The following is an 8,432-nucleotide window of genomic DNA, read 5'->3' as shown; positions in this document are numbered from 1 at the left end:
ACAATATGTGATGTCCTCAAGAAACAGATTCTGAACTGAAACCCTAGGAAAGAGGGTGTTGGTTTCGAGCGGAAAATGAACGTTGATGGTTCTTACTGGAAGCCTGAGCAGTAACCCAAAACCGCATGGGTTGTTGCAAAGGGTCCTTTAGTGGGTCCATCCATCTTATCTGGCTTCACTTGTGTTAACCCTATTATCATTGATGAGTCATTTGGCTCAAACTATAAATTGGTCAAGAATCGGAACGATGAAGTGTTCGCCAGGTTTATTGGAACTAACTGCAGGAACGGGTCACCTATGAAGAAGATCTGGGTTCCTAAAAGCCGTCTTGAGAAGCTTCCTGTGAATGTCATCATGACACCACCAGGGAAGAAGACGAACCCCATATCAAAGGCTTCATATGGCCCAAAGGCTTCGTACGGATAGAGGACCTCACAAGGTCACCCTAATGCCAATGTTTTGCAGGGAAACAATCATCGGACTCATGAATATGAGTGTGTTTCATCAAACCGCTATGTTCACAAATCAAATAATTTTTCTGCATATTCTTTTAAGTATTATTCACCTCCTACAAAACTATTTGCTAAGGTCCAAAGCCAAAGTTCTTAGATGCTGCACTTAGACTCATTGCGTCGAAGCCACCCCTTAAGATGCGGGTGGTTAAGAATAATTAACTTCTCTTGCAGGGTAGGGTCTCCAGCCAAAAATCATTGACTTCTAAAGACAATGCTGGGGACCCAAAACATCTTGTGGGACACAAGATGAAGTGCCAAAATGGTCTTACCATTTATTTCGTCCCTGGATTTCTTGATGAGCATCCCATACTACCATCCAAGAATCTTAATTTTGATAGCATGCTTGTATGTCAAATGTTTGTGCTTCACAATACTCTTGGTGAAGCCTATCATACTAACTGCACTATGGGGTACGACTCCGAAAGCTACTGAATGGATTATGGACAGTGGATGCACTAACCACATGACTAGTGATCGAAGTCTTCTCATGGATTCAACTCTACGACCATCTACTAAAAGCCACATCACATTCGCTGACACTGGTAAAAGAAAGGTATTGGGCCTAGGTGGACTTGCTATCTCAAAGTTTCAACACATGGATAAAGTGATGCTTGTTGAATCCCATGGATATAACTTAATGTCTATCTCAATGCTTTGTGATCTTGACATGATTGTGATATTTGAAAAATGTCGTTGGCTTGTGCTTATGGCTTCTAACAAATCTCTAGTCTTCGAAGGTTATCGAAGAGGTGATCTATATATGGTAGATTTCTCCCTAGGACCACAACTTGCCATATGTCTTCTAGCAAAAGCTTTAGAGTGTTGGCTTTGGCATTGAGGGCTAGAACATGCCACTGGTGCGCGTCAGTGCTATACAAACGGTTTTTAACCCCTTTCCACGACGACATTTGGAACCGTCGCCTAGTGAGTGTGGGCGATAGGGTGGGTCCTTCCAACACGACCTAGAAACCGTCGGGGATATGCCCTCCTGGCACACATGCTCTGCAAAATGAGGTCGTGTGCGACTAGCGAGCGCTCAAATACGGAAATATGTATAGTAGAGCTAAAAATACAATTATACAGGCGAAATTGTTTCCGGTCGCAAGTACATCCCACATAGTCAGTCCCCGCTAAACGTTTCCGTTCGTATGTACAACCCACATAGTAGCTCCAAGGAAAATGTTTCCATTCACAGGTACATCACACACAATTTTTCTAGTTAAATCATTTGCGTTATTGAATGTATCACACACGGTCCATAGAAGAAACCGTGTGGAAAAGGCTATCCATCACACACAGTTTTTATGTGGTAAACGTTTGCGCAAGGTGGCCTAAGACAAACAGTTTTTGAAAGTGCTAGTTATCGACTAGAGGGGGGGTGAATAGGTGATTTTTATGAAAGTCTTCAAAGCACGGGGGCTTCGAAGCCAAATAGCAGAAATGAACCTATTGATTTGCAGCGGAAGGTAGACTACACTAGACAAGCCATAGTCAAGTAAGCAATGAAGTGAAAGCATGAAGACTATCAGCAGCTAGGTAGAATGGATCAGGACGGAAGATAGTATGAAGCCAAACAACAACAGTCTTCACACAGTGAAGTCAATCAGATCACGCAAGCAGGCAATGACTTCATGAAGACAAACAATAAGTAAAGAGAGGTAAAGGATATAACTAGTTGCTTGGTGAGGACAAGGATTTGTTGGACCAGTTCCAGTTGTTGTGACAACTATATGTCTCGTTAGGGAGGTTGAGATTCAACTCAGAAGACCGCGTCTTCACATTATTCCCCTTGAGCTAAGGACACACAGTCCTCGCCCAATCACTCTGTTAAGTCTTCAAGGGAGACTTCCAAACCTTCACAGACTTCGTTCACCGGCGATCCACAATGACTCTTGGATGCTTAGAACGCGACGCCAAACCGGCTGGAGGATTCACAGTCCTTAAGTGTAACAAGTCTTCAGATCACGCAGATAGAAAGACTTCAGTGATGCCTAACACTCTTTGGCTCTGGGTGTTTAGGGCTTTGTCCTGGCAAGGATTTCTCTCTCAAAAGCTTCGGAGGTGGGTTGCTCTGAAACGACAAAAGCCGTGCACTAACACTGAGCAGCCACCAATTTATGGTGTAGGGGGTGGGCTATTTATAGCCAGGAGGCAACCCGACCTGATTTGTCCAAAATGACCCTGGGTTACTAAGGAACTGGCACGTGTCCAATGATTAGATTTCAAACACACGAGGCAGCTTGACTTGGGCTTCAAGTAAAGCTGACTTATCCAGCTCTGGATAAGATTTGCTCTCATTGTCTTCGCTCGAAGACATAGGATTTGGTTGAGCATCACTTCGGTCACTCTGAATTTGTTCACTTGGACCCCACTTAACAGTACGGTGGTTCCTATGACTCAACAAAGAAGAAAAGGAAACTACGAAACAACTATGTCTTCACAATCCATAGTCTTCATGCGATGTCCTCTCTTGTCATAGTCTTCAATGTGAATCTCTTCACAGACCACCATTGTCTTCAATATCTTCACACATTTTTAGGGGTCATCTCTGGTAGGTAAACTGAATCAATGAGGGACTACTACCTGTCTTATCCTACAATTCTCACAAACACATTAGTCCCTCAACCAAGTTTGTCATCAATACTCCAAAACCAACTAGGGGTGGCACTAGACGCACTTACAATCTCCCCCCTTTTGGTGATTGATGACAAACTGGTTGAAGTTTTCAATGGGGATAAAAGTATGCGAAAATTTAGAGATTTAAGGCATTGTCTTCATAAGTAGCAAAAGGCCCCCCTGAAGATGTGCATATAAGTAGTTTGCTCTTGAATGCAAATGCACATGGCAGGTTTTACTTGTGGAGATCCTCTTCAACCTATGTAGACAATTCATCATGCATATAAAGATAAAACGAAGATAATGACATGCATAATGAAAAATGGACGTCTGCAGAATGACTACATGCGAAATTTATCATTGCATCATAGAGTGGCAGACAAGGTAGCGGACGACCATCAAGTTTAAGTGTTACAACCCAAGGAACCAAATGTATCAAAAACGAGAGTTGTAACCACTTAGCAAAAATATAGCAACCACCCATATGGACCCGCTTGAAGACTATCAACTCATATGCTTCTCCCCCTTTTGTCAGTAAGGACCAAAAAGGTTGGAAGACATAGAGCATCTACTCGTTCTCATTAGGAGTAGATGAAGGTGCAGGGTCGACATTGGAGTTCGGTGGTGCAGAGGGCCTGGTGCAGTGTCGAGACACAGTGAAGCCATGGCTGGTGATGTGGCATCGTCTTCTTCTTCGATGACTCTCACAACAATAGTTGCAGCCGAAGATGAATGCTCAGAATCTTCAATGGGTGGATTTCGACGCCAGCCTGCATTGCAAGGAGGAGTGGAGTCAAATTTGAAACCCTCAGTGAAGCCATCTTCGCAAAGATCTTCTTCTGGGCATAGAAGTGTGAGACTCTTCCAGGACCTCCTACAGGCTTCATGAGCAACAAATGAGTTCTTGGTGGCCAAGTTTCTGATTGATTGACGTCCACTAAGATGCTCTGCATCTGACGCTTTAGCTAGTCATGGTGCCTATCTTGTTTCTGATGCAAGGCCACAAGAAGCTCTCGCTCATTGAGCACACGAGATCGCTTCCGAGGCCTTTGAGCAATGATGCTTTTAGTGGCTTCAGTAGTCGCACGATGAGGTGCACATGTATTGCCAGCCAGAGGATAGACACGAGTTGCAGCAAGAACTCCCTCAATTGGTTGTGAGAAGTTTTGGCGACCAACATTATGAAGATAAATTGGCTCCTTGACAGGTTCAGGGTAGATGGATTCAACAGACATATCAACCTTAGGTAAGAAGATAAGATGGTGCGCGCAGAGGGCTGATAGTTGACAGAAGAGTGTGAAGGAAATATTCCCTAGAGGCAATAATAAAGTTATTATTTATTTACTTATTTCATGATAAATGTTTATTATTCATGCTAGAATCTTATATTTACTAATTGGAGGCATCATACGAGACACCACGTTAATCCTAAAGATTAATTAATTACGGCCATCCGATTAAATTACAGTGTATTTGTAGCTGTAGATGAATCATAGCATGTCCCTTGGTTGTCCCACCTCCCACGCACGTGAGTTGTCGTGTCCTTGGACTCTTATCTCTTAGTGATTCCCTAACTATACCAGACATCAAATCATCTATCGATGGCTATGATGAAATTTCCACTACTTCAAATCAATTAAGACTTCATTTGATCAGCTAAAATAAAAAAACTCCATCTAATCTCTTTCCTTCTCCATGCCTCCTACCCTACCTAACCTCCAGGTTACAGATCACCCGCCGCATAAGCCGCTCCTCCCATGCCCCAAATCACTGCATCACGTGAGTCGTCCGGTCCTTCGATTCTATCTCCTAATGATTTCCTAAAAAATAGATGAATTTTGTTGCTCCCGTCAGAGATGCAAGCCGCTACAAGAAGGATATCCCATGGTTCAGTACACCGATCTGATGATCTTGCAGGTCAGCAAAGACTTTCTGGCGAGCGTGTTATGTGGCTGCCCAAAGCTGATGGCCAGTAGTTTTGATCTTTGACAAACACACGTAGATGAAGCCATCGGGAGGCAGGAGAAATAATTTCTGTGGCTGGATGCGTAAACGGCAGCGTACACTAACTGATCCTGGAGCGCGGACGAACGGCACCGACGGGGTCCAGGTATTTCAGCTGTGCGTATTCTTTTTTCCACTGCAAATATGTGGAACGTGCCTCTATCCTTCTTTTCCTTGATGTTTGTGGTTCTCTAGCGTATTATGTTCCACCTCCATGCTATGGTTAGTAGAAAAATAGTTGCTCCTCGAGCAGGCGATCAAGTGCTGGCACAATCTATGCTCTAGAAGTCTGCTTGGTTGGGGGTAAGCAGTTTTCATACCATCAAACAAAAGAACACCATCTTGATCTTTGCCAACACTAGAATATTTTTCACAAGCCGACAGTACAAATATTCTAACAAAAACAATGCAAACAAAAAAATTATAAGGTGTTGAACGAGTCTTTGAATAGTTGAACAAAGTGGTTTACATTCAGGATATGATTTGTACGACATGCATGGCAATGTGAATACATGCGGTAAGTTTAGTTGACAAGCTTCTCTGTGCAGTCACTACTTGCATAAACATCTAAACTCCAATGATGGCCATAAAAATAGCATGCATGGTTCGGCCACAAGTCTGACAGGATTACAAAACTTGGGCAAAATCATATTTTAATATATATAGACACATATATCCATACGAAGAAATTTGATAATTTTTTAGCTGAGAAAAACAACAAATTCAGTGAACGCGCACTAATTAAGCGACACTAGGTAACGGTAACGGATACATGCTGTAAAAAATGCATTTAAACTACAGTAAGTACATAACACAAATTATCATATTATTTTCTTCGTGTGAAAAATTATCATATCATTTTGCCAAATTGTACATATTTATGTCCTATTTGATCTCCATGTGTGTAGATTTTTGACGACCTTTTAGAACTTTGAATTACCTTATGTCTTATACTAAGTTAAATATATTGGCCAGTTGAAACGGGGTAGGGTTACTGTTGAAACGGGACGTGTGAAATGGAGACTAATTATACAGTACTCTGAGCTAAACTACGTAACTTAAGTTTTGAGGAATAACAAATATTATGTTATGCTTATTTTAATAGGTGATCATGAAAAATACCTCATGCTTAACCAAAAAGCCTTAACAAGAAAAAAGGGTGAATATTAACTAAATGAATTATTATATATACTTACCATTCAAAAGTAAGTTACTTATAGGATATTTGCGTTATGTTTCGGGATTTTAACAAATATTACCTATTTGTTTGCCAATTTGTTGTAATATTAAATTTAATCACTTTCATGATTATTAAAGTTTCAAGATAATATTGTTGTATTTTCATATTCATCATTCCCTCAATGGTTCACACACAACAAATGTATTTTTCTAATAGATGGAAACAAAAAAATGGTTACCAAAGTGTTGAACCAATGTACCATTATAAAACTAGCCCGTGCAGATGCACGGGTTGATGACTAGATGTATTAACCGGAAACATAATACATGTGTGAATACATAGACAAACATAGTATCACTAGTATGCCTCTACTTGACTAGCTCGTTGAATCAATGATGGTTATGTCTCCTAACCATAGACATGAGTTGTCATTTGATTAACGGGATCACATCATTAGAGAATAATGTGATTGACTTGACCCATCCGTTAGCTTAGCACGATGATCGTTTAGTTTGTTGCTATTGCTTTCTTCATGACTTATACATGTTCCTATGACTATGAGATTATGTAACTCCCGTTTACCAGAGGAACACTTTGTGTGCTATCAAACGTCACAACGTAACTGGGTGATTATAAAGGTGCTCTACAGGTGTCTCCGAAGGTACTTGTTGGGTTGGCATATTTCGAGATTATGATTTGTCACTCCGATTTTTGGAGAGGTATCTCTGGGACCACTCGGTAATACACATCACTTAAGCCTTGCAAGCATTGCAACTAATGAGTTAGTTGCGGGATGATGTGTTACGGAACGAGTAAAGAGACTTTCCGGTAACGAGATTGAACTAGGTATTGAGATACCGACGATTGAATCTCAGGCAAGTAACATACCGATGACAAAGGGAACAACGTATGTTGTTATGTGGTTTGACCGATAAAGATCTTCATAGAATATGTGGGAGCCAATATGAGCATCCAGGTTCCACTATTGGTTATTGACCGGAGACGTATCTCGGTCATGTCTACATAGTTCTCGAACCCATAGGGTCTGCACGCTTAAAGTTTGATGACGGTTATATTATGAGTTTATGTGATTTGATGTACCAAAGGTAGTTCAGAGTCCCGGATGAGATCGGGGACATGACGAGGAGTCTCTAAATGGTCGAGACGTAAAGATCAATATATTGGACGACTATATTCGGACATCGGAAAGTTTCCGAGTGATTCGGGTATTTTCGGAGTACCGGGGAGTTACAGGAATTCACCGGGAGAAGTATTGGGCCTTATTGGGCCATACGGGAATAGAGGAGAGAGGCCAACAGGAAGGAGGCGCGCACCCCCCTCTGGTACGAATTGGACAAGGGGTGCAGCCCCCTTTTCCTTCTTCCTCTCCCCCTCTTTCCTTCTCTCCTACTCCGGAAAGGAAAGGGGGATCCTACTAGGACTTGGGAGTCCTAGTAGGACTCCCACACTTGGTGCGCCCCCTCTAGGGCCGGCCTCTCCGTCCCTCCTTTATATACAGGGACAGGGGGCACCTCTAGAGACAACAATTGATCTCTTGGATCTTTTAGCCGTGTGCGGTGCCCCTCTCCACCATAGTCCACCTCGATAATATTGTAGCGGTGCTTAGGCGAAGCCCTGCGACAGTAGATCATCAACATCGTCACCACGCCGTTGTGCTGACGGAACTCTCTCTCAAAGCTCGGCTGGATCGGAGTTCGAGGGACGTCATTGAGTTGAACGTGTGCAGAACTCGGAGGTGCTGTACGTTCGGTACTTGATCGGTCGGATCGTGAAGACGTACGACTACATCAACCGCGTTGTGCTAACGCTTCCGCTTTCGGTCTACGTGGGTACGTGGACACACTCTCCCCTCTCGTTGCTATGCATCACCATGATCTTGCATGTGCGTAGGAATTTTTTTGAAATTACTACGTTTCCCAACAGTGGTATCAGAGCCTGGTTTTATGCGTAGATGTTATATGCACGAGTAGAACACAAGTGAGTTGTGGGCGATACAAGTCATACTACTTACCAGCATGTCATACTTTGGTTTGGCGGTATTGTTGGATGATGCGGCCCAAACCGACATTACGCGTACGATTACGCGAGACTGGTTC

Source organism: Triticum urartu, chromosome 4 (assembly GCF_003073215.2).
Source record: "Triticum urartu cultivar G1812 chromosome 4, Tu2.1, whole genome shotgun sequence".
In the NCBI taxonomy this organism is placed as follows: Eukaryota; Viridiplantae; Streptophyta; class Magnoliopsida; order Poales; family Poaceae; genus Triticum; species Triticum urartu.
This window is presented reverse-complemented; position numbering follows the sequence as displayed.